Source organism: Chiroxiphia lanceolata, chromosome 6 (genome assembly GCF_009829145.1).
Source record: "Chiroxiphia lanceolata isolate bChiLan1 chromosome 6, bChiLan1.pri, whole genome shotgun sequence".
Taxonomy (NCBI): Eukaryota; Metazoa; Chordata; class Aves; order Passeriformes; family Pipridae; genus Chiroxiphia; species Chiroxiphia lanceolata.
Window position 1 is genome coordinate 1,584,941 of NC_045642.1, and position 12,584 is coordinate 1,597,524.

At 51.3% G+C, this 12,584-nt stretch overlaps 2 long non-coding RNA genes across 3 annotated transcripts; both read right to left on the reverse strand.

Annotated features, from left to right (window-relative positions):
• Positions 1-4,111: 4,111 nt before the first annotated feature.
• LOC116788677 lies at positions 4,112-4,820 on the reverse strand. Its single transcript, XR_004357703.1, has 3 exons — positions 4,702-4,820; positions 4,466-4,591; positions 4,112-4,146 (listed from the first exon to the last, which is right to left on the reverse strand). It is a non-coding gene; the product is annotated as an uncharacterized LOC116788677 (long non-coding RNA).
• A 2,216-nt stretch (positions 4,821-7,036) lies between these two features.
• Positions 7,037-12,360, reverse strand: LOC116788685. Of its 2 annotated transcripts, none has more exons than XR_004357718.1 (3): positions 12,095-12,360; positions 7,616-7,747; positions 7,037-7,086 (listed from the first exon to the last, which is right to left on the reverse strand). It is a non-coding gene; the product is annotated as an uncharacterized LOC116788685 (long non-coding RNA). The 2 variants fall into 2 exon arrangements; XR_004357719.1 differs by lacking the exon at positions 12,095-12,360 and adding an exon at positions 10,929-11,455.
• Positions 12,361-12,584: the final 224 nt, after the last annotated feature.

Sequence of the window (12,584 nt, forward strand, 5' to 3'; positions counted from 1 at the left end):
CAGTACATTCCCTGAAGTTTAACACCCACAGTTTTCTGTGTCTGTCACCACTCATTACCTCAGGTTACCTCAATGTGTTCATTCCCTGCCCTGGAGAGAATGAACCTCCTTTTTAATCCCCAAAATTTCCCCTTCCAGCCCACTGCTGATTACCACTCTTTGAAAACAAAGTATTCATTCTCTCCCCTGGAGATTACCTCAGACTTTTACCCTACCTGCACACTCGTGATTACTTCTTTTTGACCTCCAAATATTCATTCTCTGCCCTGCAGATTTGCTCAAGTTTGACCCCCAAAATTTTCCCCAGACATTACCTCAAATGTTTCTGTCCTAAATGTCCCCACCTGGCCACCACTGATTACCTCAGTTGACCTCATGAGGTTCTTTTTCTCCCATGGAGATAAAACTTTGGGGCTTTGGAACAAGGTTAACTCAAAGTATTCATTTTTTTCCCTGGACATTACCTCAAGTTTTACCCCTAAAATTTTCCCCATATGTTCGCAACCGACTACCCCAGTTTACCTCAGGATGTACATTCTCTCTGCTCCACCTGACCTCAGATTTTACACACAGAGATTTTTCCTACCTGCCCACCACTGACTGCCTCACTTCACCCCAAGGTATGCATTCCCTCTGCTACAGAATGCCCAGATTTTACTCCCAAAATTCTCCCTACCTATCCACATGTAATCAGCTCATTGGTACAAATACATACTGCAGGGAACACAGGGAGACACGGGCAACTCTTGGCACTTATTCCCTGCAGACAACTGCTGCAGGGGAAGAGTTCATTTAGGCACAAGTCAGTGATGCAGCCACGGGGGCAGAGGAAGAGGAACTGAGAGGAACTGACACCAAAATGACACAATCACCACTGAAAGGGACTTTATTGAGCTGCAACACAAACACAGTCACAGCAGGCCAGGGCAGGAGGTGCCCACAGGACACCAGCACAGCAGCTGGGCTTGCAGGAACACCATCTTCCCAAGGGATGGAGCCAGGGCTGACAGCTGGGATCGATCCTGGGGGGCTGGAGAGCACTCAGGCATCAGGGCCAAGTCCTGCCCCCTCACTGCAGACAGTTCAGCCTCAGCAGCAGAAGGGGACTTTCTGCCTCTGCCTCCGTAGCAGGGAAAATGCTGGAACTGAAACCACACACCCTTGAAAGCTCAACAAGAACAATACTTATTACCAAGAGGTGGCCAACAAAACAAGAACCTGAGAGAGAGGAAAGGGGAGGGAAATAAGCCCTCAGTATGACCCCCCCTCACTCAGGTGTTGCTCACAAGGTTGTCTCACTGACCCCAGACTGCCTGGAATTCCCCAGAGCAGAAGCTGCACCCTCGGAGTGTTGGCAGCTCACAGGATCGCGGGCGTCCCCGCAAAAGGCAACGTTGGCCTTCAGTGTGAAGCCTGAGTTCCACTCCCAGCATGAGCCATCTGCTTTTTATCCAATTCATTGGTGACATCTACCTGGGCAGGTGTGGCCAGCACCGCCCAGCCAGAGGCCTTCGGTCCCTCCCCCCATTATGTCAGTGGTGCCCCTCCTGCACATGCAGGGGTACCCTGGAATTTCCCTGCATGCTGCACCTCAGGGGCTCTTTCCTAAATGAGTCTGGGGACTTACTTCATCCTTCTCCCTCTTCACTTCTTCAAATGCCCTTGGAGGGCCATCAACCAATAAGAGGTACCAACTAATTTCAGTTTGTACAAGATGCTCACTTCAAGAATCAAGTTCTCGTTTATCAGTGATTATTTTCTTATAACTTGGCAGGAAAAGAACAGACTCTCACAAGTGGCTGCAATTCTCCTGGCTCCTTCTCTCCCTCTGCCTGCAAAACACCCCTGCCAGCTCCTGCACCCCCACCTCTTACCTCCCAGAAAACATGAGCTGCATCCTCCTGCATCCTGCAGCTGGATGCTGCTGGCTCTGGGCAGCTCCCACTCGTCAGCAAGGGATGCCAAAGGGAGCTGGAACACCACAGCCCCCAAACCTGCCCCCTCTCCAGTGCTGCACAGAGCTGGTGTCTTGCTGACAGGCACTCAAGGAAACAACTCCTCACCAGTCATGGAATAACAGGAACAGTTTAAACAAACCCAATCCAACACCTGGGATACAGATTTAGGGGAGAGACAAAAGAAAATGAGCAAGGCATCACATTCTGACTGCCCCCAGAGACAGAACTGCGTTTAAGGAGAAATCTCTCACCCACAGCCTCCTCCCGCTCCACAAGGCTGCTCTGGCACAAGACCAGTTTTAAGCTCAGCTTTTGTCTGGACCACTTCACTTTGTTTGCCACCTCATCCTGCAGTCAAAACTTGCTGCCCTTGCACCTTTTTAGAGTGACCATAAATTAAAGAGGCCTCTGCTCCAGCACCCACAAGGGCCTGAACCGTTTGACAGGATCCATTTTTCCAGTGAATTCAAAGCTCCACCTGAGGACCACGGTCTTTTCTCGCCCATCCTTGTGCTGAAGCTTGGCCTCCATCTCCCTCTGCTTTCAGTTCTTTCAGTGATTACAACATCTGAAGGCCTGGCCCTGGGTGGAGCTCGGCATCCTGATCCCATCCCTCCTGGCCCCCGGAACCACTGACTCAGCAATGGGGGGCCCTCCATTGCCAAGGGCACGGTCCCATCGGGGTTCATGGGGGGAGCAGGAGGTCGAAGGGCTCCAGCCCTCCTGCTACAGCCTTCCACCACTACAGCCAACAGAGGAGCCTCTCCAGCCCTGCCTCCCAAGGCATCCTGAACAAACCCATCCCAGCTCCACAGAACAAACTGCTCCCTGTCTGCCCAGTCCAGTCTAATCCCACAGGCTTCCACAGTCACGCACAACAACTACCCAGGAGATCAGAGGCTCCAGTCCATCTCTTCCTAGCACAGGTTTGGGTGAGTTTGGCAAATAGACAAACTGAGGAATTACTCAATGTTTTCCCAGTTTAACCCCTGTCACACCAATCACCTTAACACTGCCAGTACTTAATTGTCCTTCTATTGTGTTAAGGACTGAGGAAGTTGGACCTGTGTCTGACCAGGACATGTGCAAACCAAATGCTGGGGACTGGAACACACACCTTGCACTCCTGGAGCTCTCACCATCACAGTCAAGAGAAAACAGCCAATTGGACCATCACTGCTCATTTCTTAATCCCAATCCCACCCTTCTTTGGCACTTGGAGCACCACTTTTATCACCCAATTACAGCCCATTAGAGAGCTCCATGTCTAGCATGGACAGGTACCCCTGGGACAGTTTCAGGAATGCCTGAATCCATTGCAGGGACCTTGCTTTGAGCTCCCCAGGGCCGGGCACCCCGAGGATCTCCCCGAATAATCCTTTCGGTGCGCGCTGGAGTCCTCGGGGTGCCCCAGCCCGGGGGGCACCAACAGCACTGTCCCTCCAGGGGGCCCAATTTGGTCCCAAGGCTTCAATGCACAGCCCAAAAGGCATTTCAAGAGGCCTTCTTGGGAACCCACCAACGTGGATGGGTAGGAAGCCACAAGAAGGCCTCATTTCTAAAGGCAGGGGGATCTTGCCTGTGTCCCAGACTGGTCCGGGGATCTGAGGCCCTTCCCGAGAAAATCTCGGTGCCGGCGTGAAGGCCCAGAGATCCCTTGGAGCCACGGGAGAGCAGGCACAGAGTCCCTCCTGGGGGCCAATTCTGCTGCCTGAAATCAGCTCTTCAAAGAAGCCTCTAGGACTCAGCTGGTGAGTTTTAGAAGCCAGGCATTCCTTGCTTTCAGCACCCTGCCATGATCCCAGCCCAACCAGTGTCCTGGTAATCAGTTCCCAAAGGGCACACGGAGGTGTCTCCACTGCAGCTGATGGGAGGGGTCAGCATTACAGAAGGGTTCATTTTCCTTCCCTGCATTCCTGTTCCATATTCAGGACATTTTCCAACACTCGTTACCATACACACCTACCCTTATAAGGTTTCCAAGGGGCTTCCAAGGTCTTCTCTGTCTGGAGCCCTCAAAGTCCTCAGTGCCTGCCTTAGGTACCTCAACACAACTCACCTGCTTACACAGGAACTTGGTGCTGCTTGGCTGCTGCCTCAGTTCCCTCCTTCCTTCTTTCTTCACCTCCCTTGGTTGGTCCCTTTACATCCGTGGTTCAGCTCTGGGGAGTTTCCAGGCTACATCCCACTGCAAAAAGGATTAGCTCTTGTTACATCTCAACACTCAGATATCATTCCCCCTTTATTCCTGACATTGGGCCATCAGGCCAGTGTCTTCTTATTTAAAGCATAGTTTGACTCCTCAGTGACAACAACTGACAGCCCTGAATCATAACACAGGCTGAGACACAAACACGGATGGGAACTCTTAAGGATCCACTTTGTTCTGCTCAACAATCAAAAGGAGCTTTCTTAACTCAAGAAGAAGAGACCCCAGGTCCTTTTTCTGCAACGTCAACTGCTATAAATGTGATCAACCAGACCTGCAAAGGCCCTTTCCCCTTCACCTGCAGGGCTGGCAGTGCCACCACTCGACATGGCCCCAGTGGCTGGGCAGGAACGGAGGGGCTGGGGCGTCCAATCCATCAGCCCAGGCGGCACCAGGAGTTCCTGCAGTTCCTGCAGGGGAGAGCCTCAAGTAATCAGAGAATTATAAAGACCATTTTTTCCTTTAATAGGTATATCTGCTGGAATATGGGGAGTTTGACAAGGCGCTTCTTAAAAGTTGCCATAACAGTCTTACCACACATCCAGAGGGAGCAATCCAGAGTCCAGCCCGTCCCACCATTCCCAGGAAGGCAGTTCATGGGCTGTCTGGGGCTCAGGGAGGAGTCAGATGACTTCTTTTCTTCGTTCCTGCTTCCGAGATTTTATCCTGCAAAAGCAAAGGTTTCTTGGCTTTCCTTGCTTAAGGAGATGCAGCAAAGGCCATCTTTTAAACCTAATAATGGAAACTACTCGAGGTTGTCATTTAAGGGGGTTTTCTCAGGTCCTGCACTAATCAATCCCCTTGGCCATTGGTTTTCTTGGCAGGTTCTTGCATTCACATTCTACAAGCAAACCAGGAGGAGCAAATTTAGCTGTTACTGCAACCAGTCCAGCTTGGCTTCCTAAATTTAAAGGATACTGGCTTGGTTTTACCAGGAGAGATCCCAGATTACAGGTAATACCTACAGGTATTATACAGGTACCTACACTCTTCCACTCTCCTGCAATTCCACTGGCCCACACCACAGGAACAACTGCAGCTGCCACTTCAGTCGGGACCTTGCTGCTGACAGGAGTTATTACCTGCACAACAAGAGCTGCTGCTTTGACACATTTAGTTTCAGCAGTTACAGTGTCAATAGCCCCAGTTTTCAATTCCATTTCTGCCTCAGCTTTTCCAATCAATCTCTTCCTACCAGAGGTTTGAGCGAGTTTGGCAAATACAGAAACTGAGGAATTACTCAATGTTTTCCCAGTTTAACCCCTGTCACACCAATCACCTTAACAGTGCCAGTCCTTCATTCTCCTTCCATTGTGTTAAAGACTGAGGAAGTTGGACCTGTGTCTGACCAGGACATGTGCAAACCAAATGCTGGGGACCGGAACACACACCCTGCACTCCTGCAGCTCTCACCATCACAGTCAAGAGAAAACAGCCAATTGTACCATCACTGCTCAGTTCTTAATCCCAATCCCACACTTCTTAGGCACTTGGAGCACCACTTTTATCACCCAATTATAGCCCATTAGAGAGCTCCATGTCTAGTATGGACAGGTACCCTGGGATAGTCTCAGGAATGCCTGAATCCATTGCAGGGATCTTGCTTTGAGCTCCCCAGGGCCGGGCACCCCGAGGATCTCCCCGAATAATCCTTTCGGTGCGCGCTGGAGTCCTCGGGGTGCCCCAGCCCGGGGGGCACCAACAGCACTGTCCCTCCAGGGGGCCAATTTGGTGCCAAGGCTTCAATGGACAGCCCAAAAGGCATTTCAAGAGGCCTTCTTTGGAACCCACCAATGTGTACGAGTAGGAAGCCACAAGAAGGCCTCATTTCTAAAGGCAGGGGGATCTTGCCTGTGTCCCAGACTGGTCCAGGGATCTGAGGCCCTTCCCGAGAAAATCTCGGTGCCGGCGTGAAGGCCCAGAGATCCCTTGGAGCCACGGGGGAGCAGGCACAGAGTCCCTGCTGGGGGACAGTTTGGCTGCCTGAAATCAGCTCTTCAAAGAAGCCTCTAGGACTCAGCTGGTGAGTTTTAGAAGCCAGGCATTCCTTGCTTTCAACACCCTGCCATGATCCCAGCCCAACGGGTGTCTTGGTAATCAGCTCCCAAAGGACACAGAGATGTCTCTCCACTGCAGCTGATGGGATAGGTGAGCATTACATGAGCGTTCATTTTCCTTCCCTTCATTCCTATTCCATACTCAGGACATTTTCCAACACTCGTTACCATACACACCTACCCTTATAAGGTTTCCAAGGGGCTTCACCGCGGAGCTTCCCAGGTCTTCTCTGTCTGGAGCCCTCAAAGTCCTCAGTGCCTGCTTTAGGAACCTCAAGACAACTCACCTGCTTACACAGCAACTTGGTGCTGCTTGGCTGCTGCCTCAGTTCCCTCCTTCCTTCTTTCTTCACTTCCCTTGGTTGGTCTCTTTACATCCCTTGGCTCAGCTCTGGGGAGTTTCCAGGCTACATCCCACTGCAAAAAGGATTAGCTCTTGTTACATCTCAACACTCAGATATCATTCCCCCTTTATTCCTGACATTGGGCCATCAGGCCAGTGTCTTCTTATTTAAAGCATAGTTTGACTCCTCAGTGACAACAACTGACAGCCCTGAATCCTAACACAGGCTGAGACACAAACACAGACGGGAACTCTTAAGGATCCACTTTGTTCTGCTCAACAATCAAAAGGAGCTTTCTTAACTCAAGAAGAAGAGACCCCAGGTCCTTTTTCTGCAACGTCAACTGCTATAAATGTGATCAGCCAGACCTGCAAAGGCCCTTTCCCCTTCACCTGCAGGGCTGGCAGTGCCACCACTCGACACGGCCCCAGTGGCTGGGCAGGAACGGAGGGGCTGGGGCGTCCAATCCATCGGCCCAGGCGGCACCAGGAGTTCCTGGAGTTCCTGCAGGGGAGAGCCTCAAGTAATCAGAGAATTATGAAGAACATTTTTTCCTTTAATAGGTATATCTGCTGGAATACGGGGAGTTGGACAAGGTCTACTGGTGCAACAAGGACAAACTCCAGGCTATCTATTAAAAGGATCTACTAGCACTCAAAAGCTATCACTGTCCTTCTGTCAGGGGGAACTCGGCAAACTCTGTTTGCCAAGAGCCTCCAGGAGGATTTCCAGCTTTTGGGGCTCTCTTTTAACCATTTTTCCCATCACTGTAGCTGGGACTATCACCTACCCTACAGGGGGAACAGCCCACAAAGTTCACCATCAGGGATGCCATTAACTCAAAGTCCCTTCTCAGGGGGGTCACTGCACACCTTGGCCTTTGTTTTTCCTCCCCACCAAAGATGCTTCCAACAGTTCTGAGACATCTGGCAGACCCAGAGCTCTCCTCAGGAAATGCTTCAGCTGCTAAGAAGGCTGCCCTTGCACCATCTTTCCAAGGCAGCAAATGCTTACAGGCTGTTTGAAAAGTTGGCATAACAGTCTCACCACACATCCAGAGGGAGCAATCCAGAGTCCAGCCCGTCCCACCATTCCCAGGAAGGCAGTTCATGGGCTGTCTGGGGCTCAGGGAGGAGTCACATGGCTTCTTTTCTTCCTTCCCGCTGTCCAGATTTTCTCCTGCAAAAGCAAAGGTTTCTTGGCTTTCCTTGCTCAAGGAGATGCAGCCAAGGGCATCTTTTAAATCTAACACTGGAAACTACTCGAGGTTGTCATTTAAGGGGGTTCTCTCAGGTCCTGCACTAATCCATCATCTTGGCCATTGGTTTTCTTGGCAGGTTCTTGCATTCACATTCTACAAGCAAACCAGGAGGAGCAAATTTAGCTGTTACTGCAACCAATCCAAGCTGCCATTCTGATTTTAAAGGATACTGGCTTGGACTTACCAGGAGAGAACCCACATTAGGGATACCTAGAGGTTCTGCCCTCTTCCACCCTCCTGAAAGACTACTGGCCCACAGAACAGGAACAACTGCAGCTGCCACTTCAGTCAGGACCTTGCTGCTGACAGGAGTTATTCCCTGCACAACAAGAGTTGTTGCTTTGACACATTGAGTTTCAGCAATTACAATTTCAAGATCCCCAGTTTTCAATTGCATTTCTGCCTCAACTTTTCCAGTCCATCTCTTCCTACCAGAGGTTTGTGTGTTTTTGGCAAATAGAGAAACTGAGAAATTACTCAATGTTTTCCCAGTTTAACCCCTGTCACACCAATCACCTTAACAGTGCCAGTCCTTCATTCTCCTTTCATTGTGTTAAGGACTGAGGAAGTTGGACCTGTGTCTGACCAGGACATGTGCAAACCAAATGCTGGGGACTGGAACACACACCTTGAACTCCTGGAGTTCTTACCATCACATTCAAGAGAAAACAGTCAATTGTACCATCATTGCTCATTTCTTAATCCCAATCCCACACTTCTTTGGCACTTGGAGCACCACTTTTATCACCCAATTACAGCCCATTCGAGAGCTCCATGTCTAGCATGGACAGGTACCCCTGGGATAGTCTCAGGAATGCCTGAATCCATTGCAGGGACCTCGCTTTGAGCTCCCCAGGGCCGGGCACCCCGAGGATCTCCCCGAATAATCCTTTCGGTGCGCGCTGGAGTCCTCGGGGTGCCCCAGCCCGGGGGGCACCAACAGCACTGTCCCTCCAGGGGGCCCAATTTGGTCCCAAGGCTTCAATGCACAGCCCAAAAGGGATCTCAAGAGGCCTTCTTTGGAACCCACCAATGTGGACGGGTAGGAAGCCACAAGAAGGCCTCATTTCTAAAGGCAGAGGGATCTTGCCTGTGTCCCAGACTGGTCCGGGGATCTGAGGCCCTTCCCGAGAAAATCTCAGTGCCGGCGTGAAGGCCCAGAGATCCCTTGGAGCCACGGGAGAGCAGGCACAGAGTCCCTCCTGGGGGCCAATTTTCCTGCCTGAACTCAGCTCTTCAAAGAAGCCTCCAAGACTCAGCTGGTGAGTTTTAGAAGCCAGGCATTCCTTGCTTACAACGCCCTGCCCTGATCCCAGCCCGCCGGGTGTCCTGACAATCAGCTCCCAAAGGGCACACGGAGGTGTCTCCACTGCAGCTGATGGGATAGGTGAGCATTACATGAGGGTTCATTTTCCTTCCCTGTATTCCTATTCCATACTCAGGACATTTTTCAACACTTATTACCATACACACCTACCCTTATGAGGTTTCCAAGGGCCTTCCAAGGTCTTCTCTGTCTGGAGCTCTCAAAGTCCTCAGTGCCTGCCTTAGGTACCTCAAGACAACTCACCTGCTTACACAGCAACTTGGTGCTGCTTGGCTGCTGCCTCAGTTCCCTCCTTCCTTCTTTCTTCACCTCCCTTGGTTGGTCCCTTTACATCTGTGGTTCAGCTCTGGGGAGTTTCCAGGCTACATCCCACTGCAAAAAGGATTAGCTCTTGTTACATCTCAACACTCAGATATCATTCCCCCTTTATTCCTGACACTTAGTCATTAGGCCAGTGTCTCCTTATTTAAAGCATAGTTTGATTCCTCAGTGACAACAACTGACAGCCCTGAATCCTAACACAGGCTGAGACACAAACACAGACGGGAACTCTTAAGGATCCACCTCGTGCTGCTCACCAAGGAGCTTTCTTAACTCAAGAAGAAGAGACCCCAGGTCCTTTTTTTGCAATGTCAACTGCTCTAAATGTGATCCCCAAGACCTGCAAAGGCCCTTTCCCCTTCACCTGCAGGGCTGGCAGTGCCACCACTCGACACGGCCCCAGTGGCTGGGCAGGAACGGAGGGGCTGGGGCGTCCAATCCATCGGCCCAGGCGGCACCAGGAGTTCCTGGAGTTCCTGCAGGGGAGAGCCTCAAGCCAACAAAGGATTAGGAAGACCATTTTCAACTTTAATAGGTATATCTGCTGGAATACGGGGAGTTGGACAAGGCCTACTGGGGCAACAAGGACACACTCCAGGCTATCTATTAAAAGGATCTACCAGCACTCAAAAGCTATCACTGTCCTTCTGTCAGGGGGAACTCAGCAAACTCTGTTTGCCAAGAGCCTCCAGGAGGATTTCCAGCTTTTGGGGCTCTCTTTTAACCATTTTTCCCATCACTGTAGCTGGGACTATCACCTACCCTACAGGGGGAACAGCCCACAAAGTTCACCATCAGGGATGCCATTAACTCAAAGTCCCTTCTCAGGGGGGTCACTGCACACCTTGGCCTTTGTTTTTCCTCCCCACCAAAGATGCTTCCAACAGTTCTGAGACATCTGGCAGACCCAGAGCTCTCCTCAGGAAATGCTTCAGCTGCTAAGAAGGCTGCCCTTGCACCATCTTTCCAAGGCAGCAAATGCTTACAGGCTGTTTGAAAAGTTGGCATCACAGTCTTACCACACATCCAGAGGGAGCAATCCAGAGTCCAGCCCGTCCCACCATTCCCAGGAAGGCAGTTCCTGGGCTGTCTGGGGCTCAGGGAGGAGTCACGGGGCTTCTTTTCTTCCTTCCCGCTTTCCAGATTTTCTCCTGCAAAAGCAAAGGTTTCTTGGCTTTCCTTGCTCAAGCAGATGCAGCAAAGGCCATCTTTTCAATCTAATAATGGAAAATACTCAACATTGTCATTTAAAGGGGGTTCTCTCAGGTCCTGCACTAATCAATCCCCTTGGCCATTGGTTTTCTTGGCAGGTTCTTGCATTCACATTCTACAAGCAAACCAGGAGGAGCAAATTTAGCTGTTACTGCAACCAATCCAAGCTGCCATTCTGATTTTAAAGGATACTCAGTTTGCCTTATCAGGAGAGATCCCAAATCAGGGGTAATACCTACAGGTTCTGCCCTCTTCCACTGTCCTGGAGTTCCACTGGCCCACACCACAGGAACAACTGCAGCTGCCACTTCAGTCAGGACCTTGCTGCTGACAGGAGTTATTCCCTGCACAACAAGAGCTGCTGCTTGGACACACTGAGTTTCAGCAATTACAATGTCAATATCCCCAGTTTTCAATTCCATTTCTGCCTCAACTTTTCCACTCAGTCTCTTCCTAGCACAGGTTTGGGTTAGTTTGGTAAATAGACAAACTGAGGAATTACTCAATGTTTTACCAGTTTAACCCCGTCACACCAATCACCTTAACAGTGCCAGTCCTTCATTCTCCTTCTACTGTGTTAAGGACTGAGGAAGTTGGACCTGTGTCTGACCAGGACATGTGCAAACCAAATGCTGGGGACTGGAACACACACCTTGCACTCCTGCAGCTCTTACCATTACAGTCAAGAGAAAACAGCCAATTGTACCATCACTGCTCAGTTCTTCATCCCAATCCCACACTTCTTTGGCACTTGGAGCACCACTTTTATCACTCAGTTATAGACCTTTATAGAGCTCCATGTGTAGCAGGGACAAGTACCCCTGGGATAGTCTCAGGAATGCCTGAATCCACGGCAGGGACCTTGCTTTGAGCTCCCCAGGGCCGGGCACCCCGAGGATCTCCCCGAATAATCCTTTCGGTGCGCGCTGGAGTCCTCGGGGTGCCCCAGCCCGGGGGGCACCAACAGCACTGTCCCTCCAGGGGCCCAATTTGGTCCCAAACTGCAGGGGGATCTTGCCTGTGTCCCAGACTGGTCCGGGGATCTGAGGCCCTTCCCGAGAAAATCTCGGTGCCGGCGTGAAGGCCCAGAGATCCCTTGGAGCCACGGGAGAGCAGGCACAGAGTCCCTCCTGGGGGCCAATTCTGCTGCCTGAAAACAGCTCTTCAAAGAAGCCTCTAAGACTCAGCTGGTGAGTTTTAGAAGCCAGGCATTCCTTGCTTACAACACCCTGCCATGATCCCAGCCCGCCGGGTGTCCTGGCAATCAGCTCCCAAAGGGCACACGGAGGTGTCTCCACTGCAGCTGATGGGAGGGGTCAGCATTACAGGAGGGTTCATTTTCCCTCCCTGCATTCCTGTTCCATATTCAGGACATTTCCCAACACCTGTTACCCTAAACACAAACCCTTCTAAGGTCTCTGAGGGGCTCCATCGGGGGTCTCTGGCGGTCACCTGGGCCTGGAGCCCCCATAGTTCTTGAAGTTGTCAATTTCAAGTCAATTCACCCGGTTGTAGAGTAACTCGGTGCTGCTTGGCTGCTGCCTCAGTTCCCTCCTTCATTGTTTCTTTAGAAAAGCAGCAAATTGTTTCTTGACAGAAAAGGAGCAAAAAGCATTAATTCAGCACCAAGAAACTAAGTGAGACCAGTCTGTGCCTAATAACCCTGCACAGGGAGAGTCTTTGGGATTCCGAGGCAAACCCTGAGACACCCAGAGAGCAACAGCCCCTCAGCTCTGCCACGGCTCCCCCCGGGGGCACCCGGCAGGTAAGGGGCTTACCCGGCACCCGCTGCTCAGCACAACGCGCCCCTAAACGCCCCCAGCTGCCCTGGTCCACAAACCCAGGGCCAAGGCGCTCTCCCCTCCGCAGCCCGGGCAGCAGCGGGGCCGCACCCT